The sequence below is a fragment of the Macaca nemestrina genome, chromosome 11 (genome assembly GCF_043159975.1).
Source record: "Macaca nemestrina isolate mMacNem1 chromosome 11, mMacNem.hap1, whole genome shotgun sequence".
Taxonomy (NCBI): domain Eukaryota; kingdom Metazoa; phylum Chordata; class Mammalia; order Primates; family Cercopithecidae; genus Macaca; species Macaca nemestrina.
This window is the reverse complement of record NC_092135.1, coordinates 2106020-2132886: the sequence shown is the minus strand read 5'-3', so window position 1 is coordinate 2132886 and position 26867 is coordinate 2106020. Positions and strand designations below refer to the sequence as shown.

Genomic DNA, 26867 nt, shown 5'->3' with positions numbered 1-26867 from the left:
TGCCTTTTTGATTTTTTTCTTTGATCCAATGATTATTGGGAATATTTTTCTTTAGTTTGCTCATACTTATGAGTTTCAAGACTTTCCTTTTATTATTGATTTATAACTCAATTCCATTATGGTAGGGGGACACACTTTTTACAATTTCAATTCCTTTATGTTTATGGATATTTGTTCTACAGTTTCACATGCGGCCTATTCTGGAGAATGCTCCGTGTGCACCTAAAGAGAATGTACGTTTGGTGTTATTGGGTGTAATGTTTTCTAAATGTCTGTTAGGCCTGGCTGGCTCACAGTGTTGCTAAAGTCTTCTATTCCTTGCTGATCTTTGCCTATTTGTTCCATCCACTGTTAAAGGTGGGGCACTGAAGTTTCCAATTATTATTTTTGAGTTGTCTATGCTTGTCTATTCCTCCCCTCATTCTTTAGTTTTTTTATGTATTTGGGGCTCTGTGTGGGTATTGAGGCATACCTTCATCGTGATAATTTGCAACTCTGTCTTGGAGTGCGAGTCCTCAAGTTCTGCCAGAGGTGAGAAATTAGGACCTTTTCAGGGCACTTCTGAGAATGCACACTTCCCCGTGTATGTACACGTCCTTCTAGACCCTTAGGAATATGTTAAAGCTTTTCAAAGTCATCATGGACATCTTTTCCCCAGGTCTTCCTTTTAAGTTTTTGGCCAGATTCTTGTTTGCCCCAACTGTCATCACTACTTCCGTGACAATGTTAAACAACTACCACTGATTATTTTTGACAGATGCCCTGGGGACAGGGTTCCTTGCACAGAGTGAGCTCCAGAGTCAGGTCAGAAAATGATAGGCCCTCCAGATGGGACTTTCTGAAGCCCTTCAAACTCTGGCTCACCCCTTTGGTTGCTGCTGTGATGATGGTTTTTGCAACTACTGATATTGCAAGACTGCTGATTTTCAAGGCTCCTGGGGAGCTGGGGAGAGGAGGCAGGGAATAGAGCAAGTTAAAACCACAATGCTCACTATTCTTACTGAGATGCCACCAGTTTTCCTGGATCGATACTTCTTACATTGTTGTTAGCTTTTGGTTAGTTTTAAGAGTCTTGAAAAAGTTTATTTTGTCAGATTCTCATTGATTTTATGAAGGAGTAGATTTTGGAGGCCCTTTGCTACCATTCTGTAAGTTCCTTATATCACTTTTATAAAAATATTGCTAAATATCAAGGTATGTTGCATTCTTGAGCAGGAATGCACGCTTAACTCCGGAGGCCTGGAAGATTATCCTAGGCTATAGATTTGAGAATATAGGAAAACATTCCAGGCCTCTGGAGTTAAGCGTGCATTCCTGCTGAAGAAAGATCTGGCTTTCATCTCTTTTTGATCCAAGCATCAGCAGATTGGCTGCCTGCCTCAGGGTTTATGGAGGTTTGCTCTACTGTTTGACATATGTTCCTATGAGGAGCTGAACACCCAGATCCCTTAGTGGAATATGAGTATTGGTTTAATGTGGACACTTTGCAGCCTTGGTTGGACCTCTGGAGTTTCATATTTACTGTTCAAGGCACTCTAGTAAGGTCAGAACGAGCAGGGTTGGGTTTGCAAAGAAGGAGAACAAGTAGGAGGAAGAGGAGGGGAAGGGGGAATGGAGAAGGAGGAGCAAGAGATAAAAACCACACAGCTGTCTTTGATTCTGGAAATTATTTATGGAAGGATTAGATGTGATAAAGTGCAAAACGAAATCTTGAAACCATTGTGTCCTATATAAGTAATACAACTTACTACATTAATCCTAGTCTTAATGGGAAGTCTGGGGCTCCAGAGGTAAGAATGTGTGGGGTCCCTGGAGAAGGCAGCCATCCCGAACAAGCCATCTAATAGTTATTCTTCCTCTAGGGAGACTTTTAGGAGAAATCAACCAGGTACAATGATCAAAGCAGGAGAAAGAATACAGAGCCATGTGATGGAAAGAAAGCCAGCAGCATCTTAAGGCCTCCTGTTGGTTTTTTTCTTTCATTGGCTGAGCAGGAGCCAGACACTGTGTCAGATGAGGACTCAGAGTGGGCAGCAAGCAGCCTGAAGGAGTCTTGATGAGGATGTGGTCATCAAAGCCACTGTGGCCAGGCATGGAGCAGGGGCTCCTGGGGCAGTGCAGGGCAGGCGCTGGGTCTGTGGCAGGAGAGCTTTGTGTTAAGACCTGAAGGCCAAGGAGGAGATACTGAGATGGAGCTAGGTGGGTGGGGAGAAGCAGCAGGGAGCACATGGAGATAGGGAGCCAGCATGTGCTTGGACTCTTTGAGGAATGCAGGTGTCCCAGGGTGACTAGGCACAGGGTTTGACAAGGCTCCTGGAAGCTGCAAAGACATAGGCCACCATGTTGGGGAGTTCAGACTATGGTGAGTGACTGGAGATCATGAGTAGGGGAGTGATGTGGCCAACACACACTTACGGATTACCCTGTCCTGGAGCCAGCATGAAGGAGAGGTGGAAATCAGGGACAGTGAGTGCAAGGGCGCCCTGAGAGTGTGCCACCACGGGGGCTTACAAGAGTGAGACACAGCCCGGGCCCAAAGGGCTGTGGGACAGTGAGAGTGGGCAGAGGGACTGGTGTGGAGGAAGAGACCATGGGGCACTGGCTGCTGGATGTAAGGGGAAGCAAAGGGAAAAATGTAGGCTCACATCTAGAACTCCAGCATGGACAGCTGGGTGGGTGAGGTGCCAAGCTTCAAGACCAGGAATCAGAGGGAAATGCAGGGTTGGCGGGAACATCAGGAAATACAAACACTCTGTGCCATTTCAGTAGCTGGCACGTGCAGCCCATGCTGGGCCCTGAAAATGCGGTGGCACCCCCAGGACCCAATGGGATCCTGCACAGGGGAGACAAGCACACAGTGTCGGGGTGCCCGGTCGGGAGAGCCCTGGTGGTGTGCCCAGGCTCGGAGAAGAGACTCTGCTCAACTCTCCAATTTGGCTGGGGGGAAGAGTGAGTACAGCCTGTGGGACTGTGGGCCAGGCCAGAGCTGTGGCAAGGCCAGCAGGAAGAGCATGGCACTTGGGCAGACCAGGCCAGAGTGCTGGGCTTGGTCCCGAGGGTGTGCAGTGTGGGCGTGGCTGGAGCCCCACAGCTGTAGCGTTCAGGTGGAAATGCTCTGCAAGCCTTAGAAGATACAGAGGACAACTTGGGGAAGACCCCTCAGTGGAAGATTGAGATCTGGGAGTTATCCATCCAGAGGTGCTTGCAGCCACGGCAGGGGTGAGACGAGGGGAATGTGGCGTGAAGAGGGTGCCCCAGGGAGGCTGTGCCAGGTGCAGGTTTGAGTCAGCCCAGGTGCGCACAGCCTGCAGGAAGGCAGGAGGTGCAGCGGTGAGGGCTGTACTTGTGCTCTGCTCTCTGCCTCCACCATCATCCCCCCGCACCCCTTTCCCACTGCCTGAGACCTCGGCACCCCCAGCATCCTCTAACGCCCAGCCCTGGTGACTTGCCCTGATCCTCAGTTCCCAGCTGGATTCAGGGGCTCCTGCTCAGGGGTTCCCACAGCCCTCTGAACACACGTCACTCTCAGGCCATAGCTGTTCGTCCACACAGGCCATCTTGCAGGGCTGTGACCTTCTCGCCAGCAGGGCCTGTGTCCAGGCTGAGTGCTGAGGAAACCAAAATATTTCGCCTCAAAATACGCTTCTTTGATATATTTCAAGACGGCTATTCAGAAGGGCTGAGAATGCGAGAATAGAAAAGCTGTCTGTTGAGGGGAGATTGGCGTCTGTACAGACTCTGCATCGATGCAGCCAGGCTTTTCTCGGAGGCCTCCGTTATCCTGTCTAGGAGAGATTAACCAGGACTCTGACATCCACAAAGGTCCGAAAGAAACATTCACCATCTATCCTGTCTGAGGGCTGCTACCAGTGAGCCTTCACCCACACAACAAGACCACCTTTGTCAGCTAGATACCCCCTCGTCCCCCTCCAGTAACATGATTTACCACCATAACCCATTTGTGGCCATGCTTGAAGCCCCCATTTTCTTCCTGTTAAATTAAGTTTAGCCCACAGCTGCCTCCTTACTATTTTAATTTTGGCCTAAAGGTTTCTCTGTACGTGTGAACTGTACCCTAACTGGATGTGTGAACAGACATAACCTAGTCTTGTACTAATCACTGAGTTTCAGCCAATCACAGGTGGCCAACTATTCAAACTGCATTTAAATAAGGCAAAGCCAAGATGGGACCCATCTGGCTGTTTCTGAACCTCACTTCTGTTTTCCGCACATCCTTTTCCTTTTTCTGTCCATGAATCTCTGACCACATGGCAGGGCTGGAGTCTCTCTGAATCTATTCTTGTTTGGAGGTGAGGGGCTGCCCAATTTGCAAATAGTCTTTGCTCAATTAAAGTCTGTTAAATTTAATTTGCCTAATGTTTTTCTTTTAACATTCTGTAACCTCAAGATGGTAAAAAAGCATTAACCATCTTGTCTTTCTTTGAGATGTTTGTATGACTGCCAGGCACACGAATAAATGTGTGTATGCCATTTCTCTTGTTAATCTACCTTTTGTCAGTTGGTTTTCAGTAAACCTGCCAAGGGTAAAAGGAATGTTCTTCCTTGGCCCCTACAGCGTGGTGTCCATGAGCAATAGGTGACTGAGGAGTGTCTGAGTTGGATATTTGCCACCTGCACCGTTAGGCAAGAAACATATAAGCTGTCCAACAAACACACCTTTTCCTTTCTCTTAGGTCTGTTGCAGAAATGTATTTTTTAAGGATGGGTACAAATTATATCTTAAATATACCAAGGTAAGGGAGCAGGAAGGGACATTTGTTGGTATCTACCATGATGCAAACATTATTTTAGGTACTTGTCTTAAGGGCTGAATGTAGGCTTGGCTGTAAAATTTGCAGGGCCCAGTGCAATGTGACAAACAGAGCTCTTCAGGAATTACTACAGATTTCAAAACAGGAATAGTAGAGCATTAAACCACATTGGGCCCTTCTGAGCACTAGGCCCTGGGGCAGCACAGGCTGCAGGCCCATAGAGCTGGCTCTGGCTCACCTACAAGGACATAGTTATCTTTTTTTATGAACTCAGAGAAGGTAAGTTGACCATCATTGCCCAGCAAATGAACCATGTAGCCAGGATTCAAACTTAGAAATTCAAACTCCAGAGTCCTTGTTTTTCTCTCAAATTCTGTGTGATGAATATTTTTCATAACCAGCATTAGTTGTAACTGTATGAAATTTCCATTTCTGAAGATAAAAATGGTAGATTATTGGAAATTTCATATGGTTCCATTTAACACATTCCCTTTGACCACACTCCTCTCTGTGGGTGGGTCAGTTCAGCTTACTTAGAGGGAAGCTGACGAGGCTGCCGGCTGCATCATTCCGCCTGTGCTGGCGTGCGGCTGACCACAGCCTCTCAGCCATGTGCTGGGACTATGTGCAATGTTGGGGGTCTCTACCCCTGTCATGTCCACAGTGGCCTGTGCCGACTTGTCCCCTTGGGGCTCAGTGGAAGGCTGGGCAGGGACCAACACTGCTGCTTTTGGGTAGGACATGGCTGTCTGTGGCTAAGGGTCTAGTGTATAGAAAGTGCTCAGAAAATGTTGTTGGATGTTTCTAATCAGTGACTTAAAGGCTCAAGAACAGAATATGCACTGCTGAAATACATGGAAATCTAGAGATTATAGAAAGCAATCTGGCCATACGTACCGCAGGCCTTAAAGTCTTACTGAGCTTCTGTCTAGTCATCACCACCCTGAGAAGTTAATCTGAAATGAGGACAAAGTTTTAAGAATATCTGTGTGTCTTCAGTTCTTATTGATAATAGTGAGAATGGAGGACAAACTCGATGTCCATCAATAAGTGAACCACCAAGGAAATTAGGGCATCCATTTGATGGAACATCTTGGAACTTACATTGGATGATGACCACCGGTTATTTTATAAGATGGAAAAACACTTACGTGATGTTGTCAGGAAAAAGCAGAATGGGGTAAATTTGTGAAAAATTAAGTAGCATTATTATTATGTAATAACTCAGTCTTGGAAGACAACTTATCAAAGATCAACATTAATATTGACTTGGCCTTGGGACTATGAGCAATTTTCTTCCTTTACTTTTAGATTTTCTGATGCTCTAAAACATACAATGAGGCTGAATGGCTCATGTCATTTGCACAGGGAAAGAAGGGAACTTCGTGGGCCCCTCGCTCCCTGAACCGGCTCTGTCCCTGCACTGCTGTCCTGGGACCTGGGGCCTCCTCATCTGTCTTGGTGGATCCTCTGTGTGCCCCATGTGTACCCGCTGCTCATCTGACCGCTGAGTCCCTGAGGCCTGGATCATGGGCGGTGGTCTCTCTTCCTGGGCCCTGGAACTTGACCCCATCTGCCCAGGTTGACCATGTGGCCAAGCATCCCCAAGCCACAGTGTCAGTGACTCTGGACTCTGGCGATCCTTTCCAGGATTTTCCTTGGATCTAGCCAACTTTTGATTATGACCATGCAGCAAGCCTTCACACCACAGTCTGGCCCCATCAAATGTCATCCAATCCAACCCAGCTGCTCCCTTCTGCACGGATCGGGAGGGATGTAGCAGGAGTGCCCTGGCAGAGAGCAGGCTGTGGGAGAAAACTGCTGACTTAAGGAGAAGATGGATGAGCTCGGATGGGAAACGTTGAGCTTGGTATGGTTTTGAAACAGAAAGAAAAGCTGCATCATCGGATTTTAATGACATCAATAGGAGGCTGCAGGGACTGGGGAGGACGTTGGGCTCTCCAGCTGCGTGGACTCGGAGAGCTAATGAGCTGCTCCTATACCCAGGCATTGCATCTTTAAGAGCCGGCCACAGTTCTTAATTTGCAGAGCTTTTGTAATGAATAGAAACAGCATTGGTGAGAGATGAGCTAGTGGTCTTCCGGATGAACTGGTAGTTATCCCATGGCTGGCTCCCAGGGCCTTTGCAGGCACCTGTGCTGATACACTAGCCCTTGAGGCCATGAACACTTAGGAATGGTGCATTTCTTACTCATTGGGTCTGTAGTTCTGTAATTCCTGTTGCAAAGTACACAGCCTTTCAAATCAGTTAGGCAATCCCTGCGCCTCCCAACTCCTTGATGAATAAAACACATGTCCCAGCTTACCTGTCTCAATGCACACCTACTGCCCCAGCAGATGTATTAATAGCACCTCGTAGTTATTGTTAGTGCTCCAGTTTGGATAATAAGTTATATGAGTGACATGGCCACCCTACATATAAACGCATGAGGCCATGGAGAGCAAGGACCCCCTTCTGGAGCCCAACCAAGATGGAACACACCCATCCCTGCAACAAGCAAAGCTCACTTTGGGATGGAGGGAGGCTGGGCTGTGTGCACCCGGCCAGCCTGGGCCTCTGTGTTCCTACTGGATGGTTCTCTGAGGGCTATCCGCATCTCACCTTGCCCCTTGCTAACAGTTGGCCCCATGAGCAGAATATGGTGGGACCCTGGAGGTGGGAGAGACCCCTCCAGGTGTTCTGGTTGAGTGGAGGGGTTGAGATGCAGTGGTCAGTGGGGGGCTGGAGGGGAGGCTATATTCTCAGTTGGCTGCAGCCCTAGAGGGTCTACTGTGAAAGGAAACGTGGATGCGTCAGGCTGCCCATGCCCTGTGTCGTCCCCCAGCTCTGGCCTGGTGGCCTGTGCAATGTGGGACAGGCTCACTGGTCCTGCAAGGCTGGCCTGTGTCCTTTCAGGGGAGGGAGATGCTGTGCAGGCTCAAGTCTCTATTCCAGACAGAAAGAAGCGGGAGCAAAGAAGGGTACCTGCCATCTGATGGGGCTCCCTCAGGCAGAACCATTTATAGTTCTTAGAAAAGGGGACGGAGGAGATGGAAAGGCTGCCAAATTTTCCACCATGGGAGAGACACAGGGAAGGGGCTGGCCGGATCTGAGAGCCAATAAAGAAATGACAGGCAGAGCAACTGTGGGAGGTGAAAGCGGGGAGTGGCGGTGAGGCCTGGGGAGAGGCTTGTGCGGTGGGCTTTGGCTCTGGTCCCTGTGTGCACCTCATAAAAAGAGCCAGGGGACAGGGTCAAAAAAGTGTGCCCATGGCAGCATGGACTCTGGGCAAGGACGCTGTCAGTCCTTCAGCACGTTTTGCAAGGGCTTCTGTGCCCTGAGGTAAGACCCTTTGAAATAAAGAAGACGGGAGCGAGGCTTGGTCCCTGTCCTGCCCATCCACGCCAGGGCCATCGCTGTCCCTGTGCTCCGGTGCCTATGTGCTGGAAAGACGGAGGTCTGTGGCTCACATGCACTAGCTGACAGTGGCAGCTGAATGACATCTCTTTCATGCTTCTAGACTATTAGACAGCCTGAAACCTTCCTTTTGTTTGTGCCCCTGACAGGACACCTGTGATCGATGAGATGGAGTGAGGCTGTGCCAACAGCCAGCTCCCCTGGCCACTGCCGGGGCAGGAGGTTTCTCAGTGAGGCAGGAGGCCTGGTTGCAGGGGTGCAGAGCGCACTCCCTGCCAGGCTTTCCAGGGGGAGTCTCTGCTTTAAGCCCATGTTGTCTGAGTCGTCGTCACTCCTTGGGCAACAAATGTGCTCACCGCTGGTGGGTGCACAGAAAGAGCATGGCCATGGTTCTAGCTCCTGGAGGGATGAGTCATAGATAAATGAGAAAATAGAGGTGAGTGGGCAGGGTACTGTGGCACAGCGGGGGGGCCTCTGGATGGCTGAACATAGTGCAGTGTGCACAGGTGATTTTGTCTGCTGTCCACTGTGTGTGTCCTGGTTCCCCCAGCAGAGTCCCCCAGAGGTCCCTCTCAGAGCGGGGCCCCTGGAACATGCCTTCTAAACATCATTTCCTTCTCCTCGCAAGAAGCGCCGTCGTAATCACGCTCTTGCTCAGAAGAATGTCTTTCCAGCTCAGGTCGAGCCTGTGAGACCTGACTGCCTCACAGGGGAAGCCCCAGGGGGCTTCCTGGGAACAGCAGGGGGTTTGCAAACATGCAGTGTCTACCGAGGGGTCTTGGCATCACTCTACCCATCTGAAGAGCCCATCCCGACAACATTCCATCCCTTCAGACCTGGGATTTGCAGGTCCATTTGGGGCACTGGCGTCCTCCAGGCATCGGTGCCATTAACTCAGACCAGCCTCTCTCCACAGGCCACCTGTGTAACCACTTACCTTCTTCCTGAAACACCTCCCATCCATTCCCACCCCAGTCAGTGATGCCAGCACCACTGGCTTCTAGGGGCACTTCTGTTACCATCCACTCTTCACGTGGCTTCTATAGGATGGACATGTGACTTTGTCGATGCCTACTTAAGACTCTCCCTGGCTCACCTGGCTTGCAGCTACCAGCTCCTGCGAGTTCCCTGTCCCATACCTCCAGTTTCTAGCCCTGTGTCAGGGGCCTGTGCCAGGAGGGCTCCGTAAATGCTTTCTGTGTGCGCTAGCCATCGAGCGGGGTCTGCGGGCACTGTAAATGTGTGTCTGTTGATGTGAACACTCACTGCCTTCCTGTGGCCTCCATGCCGACATTTACGCTATTTAGATGAATGGAGACTGTGCCTCCGTGCCTGCGAGCGCCTCTCCCCTACAGAGCCAGCTCCTGTGGAGCAAAAAAGGGCTTTGTTCTTTGCAGATGACAAGCAAGAGGACACTCTGCTAATAGGCTCTGGAAGAAAACATGGCCAGGTCTCTGGGCATGAGATGGATGAGGCTTGGCTGTCCTGGAGCGCCTTCGGAATGGCCTTGTTGCCAGCTGAGTTGGTGTCACGTCAGCAGCTGCTCTTCAGGCCCAGCAGACAGAAGGTGGAGGCACAGGATGGGGGTGCAGGGAATGGGGGTGCAGGGATGGTCCTCAGGGGTCCACAGACTTGCTCCAGGCTCCTGTGCTTGGGCCTCTCCTCCATGCTCCATGTACTTCCTGCATCAGGGCCTCCTCCACCAGCTCCTCTCCTCTGTCTTTTTCATAAATCCAGCTCAGGCCTCTGTCCTCTTGGATGCCCTGGCCTTTTCACACGAGGGGTTGCTCCCTCCTGTGAGTGCCCATAGCCCATAATCTGTGCTTGGTTTTGGCAGGAGCAGAGAATTTACTCTTCCTCTCTTCCTCCCCTTCCTCCCTCCCTCCAGCAAGCTGAGCACCTACTCTGTGTTAGACACTGACAGTACAGAAGTGAAGATGTGCACCTGCCTCCACTAACCAAGAACTGTGAGAACACAGAGGTGGGGTGCCCACCTACGCCTGCAGCACGGGAATGCCAGGGAGGTGCCTGGAGGATGAGAAGTCTGAACTGCGTATCTTACATGAACAAAGGGCAATGAGGCACCAAGGCACTGTGGTCCATGAGCAGCACATGCTCTGAGATGCAAACACACCTGGCTCCGTGTGGCAGGGCCAAGCTGAGGGAAAATCTGCAGAGTCCCGAGCATCTGGACTGGGCCCCGGAGTCCCTGAACACCCTGATGAGCATCGCGTCTCACACTTAAACATCTCTCACAGCACCATGCACATTGCGGATGTGCCATAAATACTCTGGAGGGACAGGAAGTCACGTTCTGGCTCGGGAGGGCGGAGTCCACATTCTCGAGGGGGAATTGTGTAGTTATGAGGCACGTTTCACACTGTTTAAAATAACTTGTATCTTAAACAAGTCATACTTTGTATCGCAGGAGTCAGACAGTAAGAGAATATAAAAACCAACTATAATTCTACAACTTCCCAATCATTGACTAAAAAATATGCGAGAATTGGAGGTAAAGAGTAGCAATCCATTGTTTCGTTAACCAGGATTCCCTTGACTATTAGGGAGTTGAAGACTTCTCATTGTTTTCTGTGACACACAGAAATTTCTTCTTTGATAAGCTAAGCATTTGCTTCTTGTCTTTTTCTTATTGATTTGCAGAAAGTCTGTACTTTGGGCAATATTAACAATTTTATGAACATAGCAAATATTTCCCTAAATGATGTTTGTCTTTTAACTTTATAATTTTGCATTTTTGCTACTCAAATATATTTACTCTCAGTGCAGTTGAATCTGTCATGCTGTATGGCTTTGTCTTCGGTATCAGGTTTAAAAATATATCCCAGCGCTGTAGAGTCGCCTATGTACCTGTTAAGTCATTCTGTGGCTCTGTTTTTACATTTAATTATTTAGTGCCTCTGTAATTTGTTTAATGCATGCCCAAAGGGTGAAATCTAATCTAATTTATTTGCTAAGTCAATTGTTTGGATAAGACAGTACCTTTTCCCCCTCAATATTGTACTCTTTCTTACTTTTTTTTTCTCTTTCTTTGTTTACAGGTGAAATTTAGAATTATTTTGTTGAATTCTGAAACTCCTCATTGCTCGTTGCCTATCTAATTTCCTTTCTCTTTTTCTAGGGTCCCTCATGGCATAGAAGGACATGTGGACTCAGTTCTTAGCAATGAGATGAAGTGAAAATTTTCCTGCTAGGCTACCAGAAAAAAACTTTGTTTTCTGATAAAAAGGGACATATTTATCTGGTGTACACCTTCTCCCCTTCCATCCTGCCTGGAATGTGGCTGAGATGTCTGGAGCAGCAGCAGCTACCTTGTGCATGTGGAACAGCTGATGTAACAGGATACAGAAAGACAGCAAAAATACAAGAGAACAAACTATTCCCTTTGGCATCATATGTTGTTTGTACCAGTCCTTGATTGTCTAACTTCGAACTTCCCACTAAAAGAAAAAATAAATGCTTTTATGTTAAGTTACTGCTATAGTTAGATTTCTCTTATGTTCAGCCAGACTCAATCCTAGTAGCTCAAATTCTTTTTGCACTTTTAATTGGATTTGTTTTACATTAATGGGTGAATTGGAAGAGGTGTGGGTCCATTCCAGTATCACAGCTTTCCATCCAGCCTCCACATGCATGTTACCGAATTCCATTTCAGTCACCTTGCTGCTGCCATCAGACCACTCCCATGGGGAACACCATTCCTGTCCTCGCTGCCAATCTGGGTCCTGGCTACCTGCCTCTTCTAGAGCCTTTCAGAAATATTCCCACTAGGGCGTCCCCTTTCCTCCTGTGGGTGGCTCCCCTTGATCTGGTGCTCCCCTGTGACTGGGGGCAGGAGAGGGACTGGCTTTAAGAAAAAACAGACACCACCAGCTCACCGGGGTAACAATCTCACTATTTGAAAGCCATGCCTTAAACACAGGGAAAGGGAGCTGGTGCTGTTTTGAGTATCTGGAATGTTCCAGGCTGCACTAGAGCCAAGCTCTTGGTTTCCTTAGGGCTCTTCCCAAAGATTGGCTTCTCTCTCTTTTCCAGAACTACACCTCCCCACCCCGCTGACCCAGGGCACAGCTGAGAGTTTGCTGTGGTCAGGAGGAGAGTGTGAGTTGGAGACCATGCTCCCTGCTCTGGGGCACTCTTTTTCCATCTGCCTCTGCAGCCACATTCCTAGGGTGACAGCCACTCTGCCTGCCTGGGGCCTAGGAGGAGGGCACCTGCTGCAGGGTCCCCAGTGGACTGCAGAGGATGTGAGAGCGTGAATGAGTGAGTGGCTGGCTATGCCTCCCGCAGCTTATCTTGCCTGATGCGGGTGCCTCATCTCATTTCGCTCTCAGAAGAGCCCCTGACATGGATTTAACAATTTCCAGTTCATCAGCAAGAACATCAAAACCAAGTGGAAAGCTTAAGCACTGGCATCCAGGAAGTAACCCCAGACCAGTGCTTTAAACAGAAGGTTTAAAGCCTGACTAGAGGGCCGGGCTTGTTCCCTTGAAGCTATCTGCTCTTAGTTCACCCCTTGGTCTTCTCTCTAAAATGTCAGGTGCTCCCATGACATTTCCAAATGAGATATAGATCTCCTGCTTCCTTTCCGTTGTTCCCAGTGCCACTACACAGGGACCACAACAGGACTTAGAGAATGCTGGTGGTGGTTCCCAGGAGGCCAGCTCTGCCTAGTTCAGCAAGTCTATATTGAATGCCACTCTGTGCTGGTACACTAGCTCTGGGCACACGGAGATGGGGACAAGGTCCTCGGCCTGAGCTCTCCCGCAATAGCTGAACCCAAAGCCTGGACACTCAGACCAGGCTGCCAGGGCTCTGTGGCCCTTTTGGTGCCATGGCAGCTGGGGTAGAAAGGGATTTTGCATGTGGGTCCCAGCTGTGCTGTCAGGAAGGGTTGTCTGCAGCAGACACAAGGCTGTATCTCCTTGCTCTAGGCACATGGCCTCTGGCTGCTTGTGCGGCCATGCAGGTTCACCTGACTCCTTCTCCATCACAGAGCCTCACCCGATTCCAGGGCCCCTGCTTGACTGTGGTGATGAGTCTGGATGTCTGGGCCTTAGTTGGGAGATGGATGTGGGCCAAGGTACTAGCAGCATCATTTGAGAAAACATCAGTCTCAGGTGTGTGAGGAAGGACGTGGCCCTGGTGAATGGGCCAGCATGAAACCATGGTGGATCAGTGCCAGTCCTCCTCAAGGTTGGGAACCACTCAGTGTCTGGGGACCCTGACACTCTTGAAAAACCCTTTGTGAACACACAGTAAAACTGATGAGACCATTTCCAGGTCTGGCTGTTATCAACGCGTCTAAGAGTCCTCCCTGGGTGGCATCTCTTGGGACTTTGGTGGGTAAGTGACCACTGGGGTCAAAGGTACAGAGGTGTGAGTGTGTGTGGACAGGTGGGTGTGTGCACACATATCCCCTTAATCTGTGTGAGACTGTTTCTGAGTGTGCACACTGTGTTACATCCAGGAAGTAACCCGAGACCAGTGCTTTAAACAGAAGGTGCCTGACTAGAGGGCCGGGCTTGTTCCCTTGAAGCTATCTGCTCTTAGTTCACCCCTTGGTCTTCTCTCTAAAATGTCAGGTGCTCCCATGACATTTCCAAATGAGATATAGATCTCCTGCTTTCTTTCCATTGTTCCCAGTGCCACTACACAGGGACCACAGCAGGACTTAGAGAACGCTGGTGGCAGGTCCTCTCATCTGTGTCTCTGCTCTATTCATGTAGATGTCATAGTCGTGTCTCCCATGCAGGCCACTGTGACACAGGTGTGTGGCAAGGCTTCCTAGACACCCTGGGCGGGTGCATGGAAGATAGCCCTGGGCGTGTGCCCTGGTGGATGTGTGGAAGGTCGTGGCTTCAGGCCACTGACTCTCAAGGGCCCCTTCCAAGGTGCTGCAGAGGCCGTAGCAACGTGTTCCCACGGCCCAAGTGCTTACCGACAGGTTCTAAAGCAGGATATTTCTGCTGTGCTCCCCAAAGACCTCTGTCTTAGAGGAAAACGCAGCTGAAGGTGTGTTTGTCCTCCTTTACATAAGGACTTGCCTGGATGCCTTCCGATTCCTCTGTTCAGCCAGCACAAGTGAAGAAGAGCGGAGACACTGAGGCAGAGAGAAGCTGTCCTTGGGGTTTTCTGTTGGGGGGAGACCAAGCATGGAGGGGACCCATACGTCTCCATTCCCAGTCAAGCGCTCCAGACCTCCAGGGCCTCGATGAGGCTGTCAAGGAAACACATTGAATACTACACTTCTCAAGCCGCCTGGGGTGATTAAAGCCCGAGCTGTGATTAAAGGAGGCTGGATGTGAATTTCATAGCTCTCACCATTTTCCCTGCCATCTTCCTCGCTCATCTTTGGCACTTTCCAATCACGCTGCATCTGTTCTGCTGTGGAGTTAGAATCTGCCTTCTTTGAGAGAGCCCTGCTGATCGCTCTCTGTGGTGGGGCTGGGCCTTGGACTCTGGGGGAGCAGAGGAGAGGAAAGGACAGGGTGACCCCAGGCTCACCCGGGAAGGCGCCGCTGCCTTGGGAAGGCACAGGCTGCGGCTCTCTGAGGCAGAGGAGCTGGGGCTTTGGAGGACTGTGAGCCTGAGAGGAGGCTGGCGCTGGTGAGGCTGTGAGTCCCTTTGCAGACGTACACACTCCCTGCCTCTGAGAGGCACCAAGGGCAGAGAGCCTGGGCCTGATTGCCAGTACCCAGACATGCCCTCACCAGAGCCAAAGAGTGTGATGGGGTGATCAGTACTGTTAAGAAAAAGGAAAAGTGAGACGGGGTAGAGGGGACACAGAGGAGTGTGTGTGTGCACGTTGGTATTTTATACCAGGGATAGAGCCTCCAATAAGGTAAAATTTATCAGCATCTAGAAGGAAGTGACGGAGGAGGCAGCCATGGAGGGCTTAGGACATGGGCAGCAGAGGGAACAGACAGGGCAACGGCGCCCTGGGTCATGGGGGCAGGTTCAGCATATTCCGGGCAGCAGGGCCTGAGCAGGACATGCAGTGGGAGGGTGACGGGCGGGGTTGGAAGCGAATCAGGCCTGAGAAAGCTGGGCCTGTGGGGTGCGTGGCCTCTGGCTGCCCAAGGAACCCTTGCCAGTGGCCAGGGGCCTGGCTGTGCTGTGTATTCCCTGTACTCCTTAAGGAGCAGGCAGGTCACACGAATCACCTGCTATGTGTTCCCTGTGAGTCTCAGAGGTCACTACTGAAACTATCAATTTCTAGATAAAGAAAGGGAGATTCAGCAAGTTCAAATGGGTCGTTCCAGCACACACAAGAAGGAGTGGAGACCTGAGTTACACCTGTCCCCTCTCCACGCTGCCCACCAGGACTCTCTTTGCAGTCCTGAGCCACACCTGTCCCCTCTCCATGCTGCCCACCAGGACTCTCTTTGCAGTCCTGAGCCACACCTGTCCCCTCTCCATGCTGCCCACCAGGACTCTCTTTGCAGTCCTGAGTCACACCTGTCCCCTCTCCACACTGCCTATCATGGCCCTTCATTTTGTGTGGCCAAAGGCCTGCTCCTTGCTGAGCCGCTGCTGTCAGTAGAGGGTGACTTGCTGCTCTTGGTGCTCTGTGGAATCTCCACGCCATCTTTCCCAGGGAACCTGCCACCCAACATCTTTTCTGAGGCTAGGAAGATGGGTCCAGCCCATTAGTCACAGGACCTCCAGCCTCAGGAATTTGGGGGAAAGTCAGAAAGTTCTTTCTGCCGCCATGGGAAATCAGGACTGAGATTTCCCTGAAATCTCCTGAGAGGCAGGGTGGGGAGTTGTGGGTCTTGGAGAGAGCACGGCATGTTTATTTGATCCTCTTCCGAGCGAGTGCCTGGTCCAGCAGGCCCACCCACCTCCGGGGCAGTGTACGCCTCCCAGGAGTGCTCACTTCCCACGTCTCTCTCCTGTCCTCTCGTCCACACGGAAACGGGCACACGTGGTTTCCCCTTGGAGGAGAAGTCCACGGTCCCAGATCCCTCGTCCGGTCAATCACACCCTCTTCGGAGTGTTCTGGAAGAGGACAGTCTGCCCTCTGTGTTCAACCCCTCAGAGCACACACAGTGCTGTTGAGACCCCAGCCCCCCTCCTCAAGGGCTGTTTCTGGGCACCTGTTCCTGAACCTCTTTCTCAGAATCACCTGCCTGAACAGTATGCTGGAGACTTTCTTGCTTAGAGTGTCGAGTCACCAGTGCCACAAAGCACACGCCACGTAAAATGAAATATGCTGCTCACCCTCAGTAATAGATGTTTATGAGCTTTTTTGTGTTTCCCTAGAGAGTGAACCGACGCTGAACGGACCACCGCCTTTCCTAAGTCAATGCCCGTGTCTTCCCGGCCGCGGTGGTTTTTCTATTTTGTGCTGAAAGCTACTGCTGAGTCCTGTTCAGGGTGGAGGCTCAGTCCTGGCCCGTGGCCTGGGCATTAGTTGAGGTTGTTTAACCCCTCAGACGCCCTTGAAGAAGTTTTGGTTTCTGGAAGTCCTTTTCTGGTTCATGCGAGCCTCCCTGTCTGGGGCTGGGCTCCAGCGTGTGGCCTCCTTTTCCTTGGGGAAACACACGCTGTCTCTCAGGCACCATGGTGGCGTGTGGAGGCGGGTGAAACTCAGCATCCTGTCTGAGGCACAGCACGGGGCCCGTGGATAAGGGATAGGTCTAGGCCTGGCATGGTGGCTCACGCCTGTAATCCCAGCACTTTAGGAGGCCGAGGCGGGCGGATCACGAGGTCAGGAGATCCAGACCATCCTGGTTAACACGGTGAAACCCCATCTGTACTAAAAAATAATATATATATATACAAAAAATTAGCTGGGCGTGGTGGTGGCGCCTGTAGCCCCAGCTACTCGTGAGGCTGAGGCAGGAGAATGGCGTGAACCCGGAAGGCGGAGCTTGCAGTGAGCGGAGATCACGCCACTGCACTCCAGCCTGGGCGACAGAGCGAGACTGTTTTTTTTTTTTAAAAAAGAAAGCGGGAGGGGGGGATAGGTCAAATAGTCTCCGGGTATCTGCTATCTCCGAGGGTTCCACAGGCACTGGGCACAGAGAGACGAGGCAGTGAGCTCCTTGCCCCCACAGAGCCCTCAGGCTGAGCTGGGACACCACCGAGTAAACACACATGTGCTTACTGGAGGGCCACTCAGGGCCAGGGCTGAGGGGTGTGAGGGGTTTGTGGAGACACAGAAGAGGGTGCCCAGCCCAGGCTTGGGCATTCCAGGGGAAGCAGCTATAACTGAGTGAGTTTGGAGGCTGTGTAGGGGCAGCCAAGGTAGTGGCAGGCCGGGGAGAGCTGGGAGAACAGGACGTGCAGAGGCCGGACCACACGGCCGTGCCGCTTAGGAAAGGCGGGGGCTTGGCACAGCCAGACTCACGCCGGGGAGGCAACGGTGTCCCGAGCTGCTGCTGAACGGAGCGGGATAAGGCACCTCAGTTCTCTTTTTCCTGTTGGCTTAGCCCGTGGGTTCGTGGAGGGGCGTCGGCAATGGCTCTTGGACTGGCTCACGAGGACCCAGAGCCTCATCCCGTGCAGACTGCACGGCCACAGCGGCTCTCTGGGTGGCATCCCTTCACTCAGGACGCCGACCTTGCTGTCTCCACTGCGACCAGACTCTTACCTCCTCTCTAAGGCTGTGCAGTCACTCACGTTCCAAGTCCAAACTGGGTTCTTATTCCCTTCCGTGAGGGAGAGTCATGGTTAATGGGAGTCCTCGTGTACACGGGCTTATGTTGTCAGGAGGATTGGGTGCCTTCTGCTGGGCTTAGGAGATTATTAACCAGTGTGACAAACGGCTTCCTGCTGAGGCGTATTCCTGGAATCAGGTGGGCTTCATGATAGAGACGCTCTGCAACGTCTGAGGACACCACTGAGATCCGGGTGGCACTGCATCCTCTCCAGCACAGCGTCCTCTCCGGGTGTGAGGCTGACACTGCTGAGCGTGGCTGTCACACACAAGCCTCGAGATGTCCCATCAGATGGTCGCAAGCGTTCCTGCTGTACTTGTGGCTAAAACGACTCCACTGGCAGTATTACTATTATTTTTCAGTGGAAAGTAATTGAAGGAAGGGTCCATTTACAAGGAAAGATTAAAAGAGTTACTAAGAACTGGCAAGGCATACAGGAAGTAGCAACGTGGGACGCCACTCCCATCCCCGGGCCTCAAGAGGAGACTGCGTTCCCAGGGGGCCCTGAACAGCTACAGTGCAAGGTCCTGGGCACCACAGCTGCAGAGGAGTGCTGTCACGGGGAGTGATAGTGTTATTTGCTATATTTTAAAAAAACTGTGGTAAAGCACATACAACATAAAATGCATCATCTTAGGCCAGGCGTGGTGGCTCACACCTGTAATCCCAGCACTTTGGGAGGCTGAGGTGGGTGGATCACCTGAGGTTGGGAGTTTGAGACCAGCCTGGCTAAGATGATGAAACCCCATCTCTGCTAAAAATACAAAAATTAGCCAGGCATGATGGTGCATGTCTGTAATCCCAGCTACTTGGGAGGCTGAGGGAGGAGAATTGCTTGAACCAGGGAGGTGGAGGTTGCAGTGAGCTGAGATTGCACCACTGCACTCCAGCCTGGGTGGGAGAGCGAGATTCCACCAAAAAAAAAATCATCTTGATGTTGAAATGCACAGTTCAGCAGCATTAAAACACTCACATTGTTGTGCGGCCATCACCACCCCCTGTCTCCAGGGCTCTCTCACTGTCCCCACACCGAAGCTCTGTCACCGTTAAGCATGAACTTCTCATCCCTTGCCCCCAGCCCCTGGTCCCCACAATCCTACTTTCTGTCTCTCTGGATTTGACTACTTTAGGGACCTCATGTACATGGAATCACACAGCATCTGTCCTTTAGTGACTGGTGGATTTCACCTTGCATAACGCCCTCAAGATTCACCCACGTTGTGGCATGCGTCAGGATCGCCTTCCATTTTAAGGCTGAATAATGTACCGTTGTATGCATGTACCGCATTTTGCTTAGCCATTCATTATTTGATGAAAACGAGTTGTTTGCCCCCCATGTCTCCTGTGAATAATGCCGCTATGAACATGGGGCATAAGTATCTGAGACCCGGCTTTCAATTCTTCTGGGGATAGACCCAGAGGTGGAATTGCTCAATCATATGATAGTTGTGTTTTTACGTTCTTGAGGAGCCAACTGGCAGTATTATTTGAATGGCTGAGGGATTAGCTCACTCTGTCTGGGCCTCATTGTTTCTTTCCCTGTGTAAATAACCGGACGGGATAGGGCAATGCTTCTCAGGGCTGTCTGACCGGCTGCTCTAGCAGAACTTCAAAGCGCCTTAAGAATCTTAGTGATTGTCGGTTCCTTCTTGCCTCCCTCCCGCTCTCCCAGGGAGGTTTGCCTGGGCTCTCAGAGCTGTCCTGGCCAGGCACCTGCCTCCTGCTGTTGGCTGGGGGACTGGGCACCAGGTCGGGCTGCTCCCTGCTTTCCTGTGAGGAGGCTTTAGAAGAGCAGGGCACCTCCATTCCACGGACTGCCTGGTATTGATGGTGGCACTGCCAAGGAGCGGTGTCTCTGCAAGCCTCAATTTCCTGGCTCAATCCTGCTGAGTGAACGGGCCCTGCTGTGTCAGTGTCTTGACACAGTGTCCCCACTGGGCAGATGAGGTACTGAGGCTCAGGGAGCACAGGGCGGAGGAGTCCCTGACTGTCCTCAGTACGTCCTTGCTGCGACGGCCCTGCGCCTCCTGTGCCAGCCAGTGCTCCCCTGGCTCCACCCCTACCCTGCAGTTCACCCACTCTGGCACCCCTTCAGCCTCTCCCCACTTCCCATCCATAACCAGGCCTGCCTCCTTAAAGCCACCCTCTTTCCCACCGCCATCACTGTGTCACGACTTTACCCAGAACTGGCTCTTTCTAGATCTCCCCAGTGCCAAATCTGGCTAAACACTTCTGCAGTGGTCTCCCTCAGGAGCCTGGGGGATCCTCCCAAACTGCGAATCTGTCAGAATTAGTGCCTTCTGGACACCCTCAGTGCCTTCTAGACACCTGCCTCAGGAGGTTAGCACTCCGTGGCAGCCCCCAACACACACTCCAGCCTAACTCTCCCACCCTCCCTCACCGACCAGCCATCCCCCACCATAGCGAACCTTTGGCACCCCTAAACCTACCTGCTGTTTCACACTTTCAGCCTGGAGCACGGCTGACCCTTCTCCCGCTGGGCCGAGCCAGTGGGTCAGGAGGATGGAACCCCAGCACAGGAGGGGCTTTGCGTGTGGCTTCCCTACACGCCACCCCGTTAGCTGGAATAAGCTCATGCGGTCCGGACGTTCAGAATATATCAGTGATGGCGCGGCCCCACAGGCTGGTCCACCTTCCCCCACCCCTTCTGTCCCCAGTCTCCTAACAGTAGTCCCCTGTAAAGCAGGGAGCAGATCCCAGTGGGAACGGTGGAGAGATCTCGACCGGCACCGTGGAGAACGGCAGCAGGGGCACCTGCACGGTCGCGAGCCTCACACTGTTGTCGGCATCCACACTGCTCACACAATTTGAAATTCATACTTTGCCTTTATATTTTCCTTTTGAAAATATGTGTGCCATATACCTGCTTATAAAAATACAAGCAACACGAATATATGCACAAAAATAAGAAAGCTGTTCCTTTTCCTTTTCCTCTCCCTCAATATCCCAGCTGGTTACAAAAACTTCCAGACCTTTATTTGCATAAGAAAACACTTGCTTATATAGATACATCTATGTGTGTGCGTGTGTGTGTATGTGTGTGTGTGCATGTGTGTCTGATGTGTGTGTGGGTGTGTGCGGGTGTGTGCATGTGTGAACGTGTGCGTGTGCGTGCATATGTGTCTGATGTGTGTACAGGTGTGTGTGCTTGTCTGCCTATGTGTATCTGATGTGTGCAGGTGTGTGCGTGTGTGTCTGCATGTTGTGTGCCTGTGTCTGTGTGTGCGGGTGTGTGCCTGCATGTGTGTGTCTGCAAGTGTGTGTGCGTGTGTGTCTGATGTGTGTGTAGGTGTGTGCATGTGTCTGCATGTATGTGTCTGCATGTGTGCACATGTGTGAATGTGTGTGTGCATGTGTGTGCATTTGTGTCTGATATGTGGGTGTGCATGTGTGTGTGTGCATGCCAGCGTGGGGTCATGTTCTCCCTATGACACATCCACTTGCTGTCTCCTTCCATGCCTGGGCACAGAGCTCTAGCTTTTTCTTTATAAAGATTCTCATGCACTTTTCTTCATCCACACAGAGCTCCTTGACATCCCCAGATCCACCTGTGGCCTTGGCTCATGCCACTTTCCTCCCTGCAGGGTGCAGGGCTCAGCAGCCTGCCCATGGACCAAACCCATTAATCCGTGTGAGGTGGAAGAACCCAGAGCCCAGGGGGACAAGCCTCCTGGACTTGAGCAAGCAGCAGCATCTCCGGGGAACCCAGCTCCATGTGAGTCCAAAGGGAAGGAGACTCCTGTGTGTTCTCCATTTGGTAAGTGTGGAATAGGACAGATGAAAAAATGCTGGGAGCAATGTAAAATCCAGTCAACTGCAAGTATGGGGGTTACAGCCTCTCCATTCAGCACCCACCTCCCCCTTCCAAACCCCTTCATAATCTGTTATTTGGGTTAAAGATACAGGACCAAAGAGCTCGGACCTATGTGTGGAAAGCTAGGTGTGTAGTTTGAAAAATGTTAGCCCGTGTTACTGATGGGCCAGAGAAGAGTTGCGAGGGAAGAGGACTTGGAACCTCCCCCCACGACTCACTGATGCTCTGAGGGTGGGTCTGCTGATGCGTGACAGGTCGGAGGCCCAGATGCCTTGGTCCTGGAGGAATCAGACTGGACCTCAGCCCCACCTCCAGGAACCGCGACGCGATGGCCTTGCACTCAGCCCCTGGGAGACCGGTGCCTTCGTGGGGAGAGCAGGCAGGGCGTGGTGGAAAGAGGCACCACCTGAGGCTCGGGGCAGCTCAGATGAACACAGGAATCCGGTGAGCGTGTGGCTGACCTGGGTGAGCTGTTCAGTCGCCGGCACACGTGCACAGTAGGTGCTCCTCACAGCCATGCCTCTCCACGGGGAAGGATGGCTTCGGTGGCTTTCACTCACGAGCACACCGCCTTCTGCTTGGCGATGTAGTGGGTCTCTGGAGCTGTTTCAGATCTTGAAAATCTCTCTGTCAGGAGCCCCTCCAAGTTCCGAGTCCAGGCCTTCAGATAAATATTTAAGATAAATATTTGTGGCACCAAACCTACAGTCTCGGAGCCAGTGGTTGTGGCAAACCAGTGGGATTGATGAGGCGCAGTTGCACGTTTACGGACAGCATCCTGTGTGTCTCTCCACCAGCGCCCCTGAGCCCTGCGCGTCCAGGTGGAGCCTTGCTCCTTCTCGTGAGCCGTTCTCCAGCGGAAACAGCCTGGCACAGACACCACCTCCCCCATGTGCAGGCTGTGCTCTGCAGGGAATGGAGCCAGCTGACCCAGCCAGGCCTCTCTCTCAGGACAAACAGCAGCTAGGAAAGCGTGCATATCTCCCCCAGCCTCACTGGAGGGCTGGGCTGGGCAGTTTTCTTGTGCTTTCTGAGCAAAGCAGGGGACAATGCACCTGCGTCATGGCTGAAGCCCAGAGGCCACAGCCCATGGAAACTTTGCAGAGTAACCCTGGATTAAAGTGAACTAAATACGGCCTTAGAGGGATTCCCTACTTCTCTATTTGAGGCCTTGTGGATGAGCCGCAACCTAGCCTAATAGGCGAACAAGGTGGGAAACCTAACTTAGGAGCATGCGCCTGTAACCATGGCTGAGTCTTGGCCAACCCCAGCAGACGTCCTTCAACCACTCATACACTGCGGAGTGTTCAAACTGTGTTCAAATAAGGCAACCGCCAACGTGTCACCAATCCGGCTGTTTCGGGACCTCGCTTCCGATTTCTGTACATCACTTTCCTTTTTCTGTCTGTAAATCTGTCTGACCACTGGCGTCTCTCTGAATCTGCTGTGATTCTGGGGGCTGCCTGACTCGCGAATCGTTCATTGCTTAATGAAACTCCTTTCCATTTAATTAGGCTGAAGTTTTTCTTTTAACTCCTGGAAAGGGCTTCCTTGGGCTGGCCGGCCCTTCAGGCCACTCCTGCTCTCAGCCAGGCAGCAGCTCCAATAATGTACAAGGCCAGCTCTGCCAGGACCCGAGACCCACACCTTGGGGAGTGCTGCTCCCAGCTCCCACTATGCCCTGCTCTCTGCCCTGTGCCTCTGCCTCCTGGCAGGGCTCCCCCGACACATGGAAAGAACGCTTCTCGAGCATACTCTGTTTTCATGGCAGCCACAGCCGCCTTTCCAGAATGCAAGTCTGATTACATCAGCGACTCTCCTCACTGGGCTTTTGTCAGGTGGCCTTGCCAGTCCACCTCTTGTCGTGACCTGCCTTGCAGTGCCCTGAGCCAAATATGCTGTGCCTTCTCCTCTTGCCAGGATATTCCTGCTGCTGTCTGGAGATCCTCTTCACCCTTCACCTGGTGGAGAAGGTTTCTCAGCCCCACCAGCTGTCTCCATCCCAGCCAAGGACTCAGAGTGTGGGGCCTGCAGGAGGGGCTCTCAGCAAAGCCTTCCTGGATGAAGGGGCTCATCCCCTGCACAGCATGATGAGAGAAAGGCCTAGAAAGCCAGAAAGGTGAGCAAGAGATGCCAAACCCCATCACCCACGTACCAGTCCCACCCGAACGGGGTGCCGTCCACTCTCTCACCCCTGTGACGACATCTGAGGCCCCGTGTTGAGTTGGTCGCCTTCCTCAGATTCCTTTCTCCCCCTGCCAGCCCCAGACCCTGCGGGTACAGAGGGGGAGCCCAGGAAGCAAACCTCAGCAGTCCTGTGTGGGGATGGGGAGGGCACTCTGCAGAGGACCGCCGAGCTGTCTCCATTGTGGTTTAGGAACTGCCCAGGTTAGGAGCCCTGGTGGATGCTGAGCAGGCGTTCCGGGCAGGGGAGCGGCGTGTACCAAGGCCACAGGAGGATCTGGAACTGGAGACGCTCCCTGTGGAGGAAGCAAAAGTGAACAGATCAGAATAAAGAAGCAAGAGCTCCTCCCAGTCATGCAAGGAGACCGCAGATCACATCCCAGGAGATAGCACGGGGTGCATAGCAGGGAGAACGTGACCCCGTGCGTGCACTCACATCCACACAGTGTCTCACTCACATCCACACAGTGTCACACACACACACCACACACACACATCCACACAGTGTCTCACTCACATCCACACAGTGTCTCACCCACATCTACACAGTGTCTCACACCCACACACAGTGTCACACACACACCTCTCACACACGCACACATCCAGTGTCTCTCACACACATCCACACACAGTGTCACACACACATACCTCTCAGACACACACATCCATACACAGTGTTACACACACATCCACACAGTGTCTCACTCACACACCCACACAGTGTCTCAAACACACACCTCTCACGCACACATCCAGTGTCTCACACACACATCCACACACAGTGTCACACACCCACACAGTGTCACACACACATCCACACACAGTGTCTCACACACAACACCTCACACACACACACATCCACACAGTGTCTCACACACACATCCACACACAGTGTCACACACACACAACACCTCACACACATCCACACAGTGTCTCACACATCCACACGCAGTGTCACATGCACACACCTCTCACACACACACATCCACACACAGTGTCTCACACACACCCACACAGTGTCACACACAAACACCTCTCACACACATCCACACACAGTGTCACACACCCACACAGTGTCACACACACATCCACACACAGTGTCTCACACACACCTCACACACATCCACACAGTGTCTCACACACCCACACAGTGTCTCTCACACACACCTCTCACGCACACATCCAGTGTCTCACACACACATCCACACACAGTGTCACACACCCACACAGTGTCATACACACATCCACACACAGTGTCTCACACACAACACCTCACACACACACACATCCACAGTGTCTCACACACACATCCACACACAGTGTCTCACACACAACACCTCACACACACACACATCCACAGTGTCTCACACACACATCCACACACAGTGTCACACACACAACACCTCACACACATCCACACAGTGTCTCACTCACACATCCACACGCAGTGTCACATGCACACACCTCTCACACACACACATCCACACAGAGTGTCTCACACACACCCACACAGTGTCACACACAAACACCTCTCACACACATTCACACAGTGTCACACACACACCCACAGTGTCACACACACAACACCTCTCACACACACATCCACACACAGTGTCACACACACACATCCACACAGTGTCTCACACCCACACACAGTGTCACACACACACATCCACACAGTGTCTCACACCCACACACAGTGTCACACACACACAATACCTCTCACACACCCACATCCACACACATTGTCACACACACATATCCACACACAGTGTCACACAACACCTCACACACACACACCCACAGTGTCTCACACACACATCCACACACAGTGTCTCACACACATAACACCACATACATCCACACACACATCCACACACAGTCTCACACACACGCACACACACCTCACATACATGCACACACACATAGTGTCTCACATACACACATGCACGCACGTGTGCTTCAGCCCCTCTGGCCCAGTAGCGTCCCAGGGAAAGAGCATGCATTTGGAAGCATGGGTCTGAATCTGAGTCCTGGCTGGCCACTAACAAGCAGACTGTCCTTGAGAGAAGGACACCACTTCTTAGACCCTTGGTCTCATCTTCTAATTGTGCAGATAATAATGCATTTGTCACAAGGCTGCTGGAATGAAAGGACTGTATGTCAGTTGGGGCCAGGCCCCCACAGATGTTCCGTATATATTTGTCTCCTTTCCACTCATGCACACCACCCGCCTCCAACCCAAACATGACTTTGGGATATGAATGCGACACAAACTCCTGCTCAAAACATTTAGTTTCTCTCCCAGTTCCAGGTGACAAATCAAATTAGATATGGCATTGCTGCCAGCATGTGAAAGGCCCCCCACAACCACTTCCCCAGTCCTCATCACTCAGCTTCACTGTGTCCAACCTTGCCTTGCCTGGAGACACGGCAATCCTTCTCCACTTGTTTGCTCTGAGGTTGGCCAGAGTGCTGGACTCCCTCTCCTGAGTGTTAGTGGCAGGAGGCCTGGCCCTCAGTTCATGTGTGCACTCGGGCTGAACACAGATTTCTCCCCTCCCCCAGCATCCTGGAGACCACTGATTCCTGCGTATGCTCCTCTTTCCACCTCTGAGTGGAAAAAACACAAGTCAGTCCAGTGCTGGACACATCCCCAGGGAGGAGGATGGGGTGCCAGCCCAGGGCTTACCATTTATCTGCTTATGTTGGCCTGGAGACAGCAATGTGGACCGATTGGTTTTATCTGCCCAGATCTGTGCCCTGAAAGGAAAAGAAACATCCAGAAACTAAGGGCTTCCTTAGAGCGTGCCGGCTTTTCTCCTCTCTGCAGCCACCGTCTGTAGGCCCCTCAGGAAACAGCAGCAGCAGAACTGCCAGTTTACTGCCCTGATGGGGGCAAAGGCCCTTGTTGGCCTCTCCTCGATCTCCTGAGTCGTTATATAAATCAGAGCTCACACAGTCCCTATTCA

The 26867-nt window shown here is 51.8% G+C and overlaps 2 long non-coding RNA genes across 2 annotated transcripts in view; one reads left to right on the top strand and one right to left on the bottom strand.

Moving 5' to 3' along the window:
* The window catches only part of LOC105492405 (uncharacterized), a 94435-nt gene extending 82752 nt beyond the window's left edge, over positions 1–11683 (top strand). Inside the window, exon 2 of the long non-coding RNA XR_011609488.1 lies at positions 11330–11683. This is a non-coding gene — a long non-coding RNA (uncharacterized lncRNA). The remainder of the gene's footprint in view (positions 1–11329) is intronic.
* Positions 11684–23083: 11400 nt separating this feature from the next.
* LOC139356947 (uncharacterized) lies at positions 23084–26638 on the bottom strand. The gene is made up of 3 exons (XR_011609487.1): positions 26588–26638; positions 24017–24191; positions 23084–23814 (listed from the first exon to the last, which is right to left on the bottom strand). It is a non-coding gene; the product is annotated as an uncharacterized lncRNA (long non-coding RNA).
* Between the last annotated feature and the right edge of the window lie 229 nt (positions 26639–26867).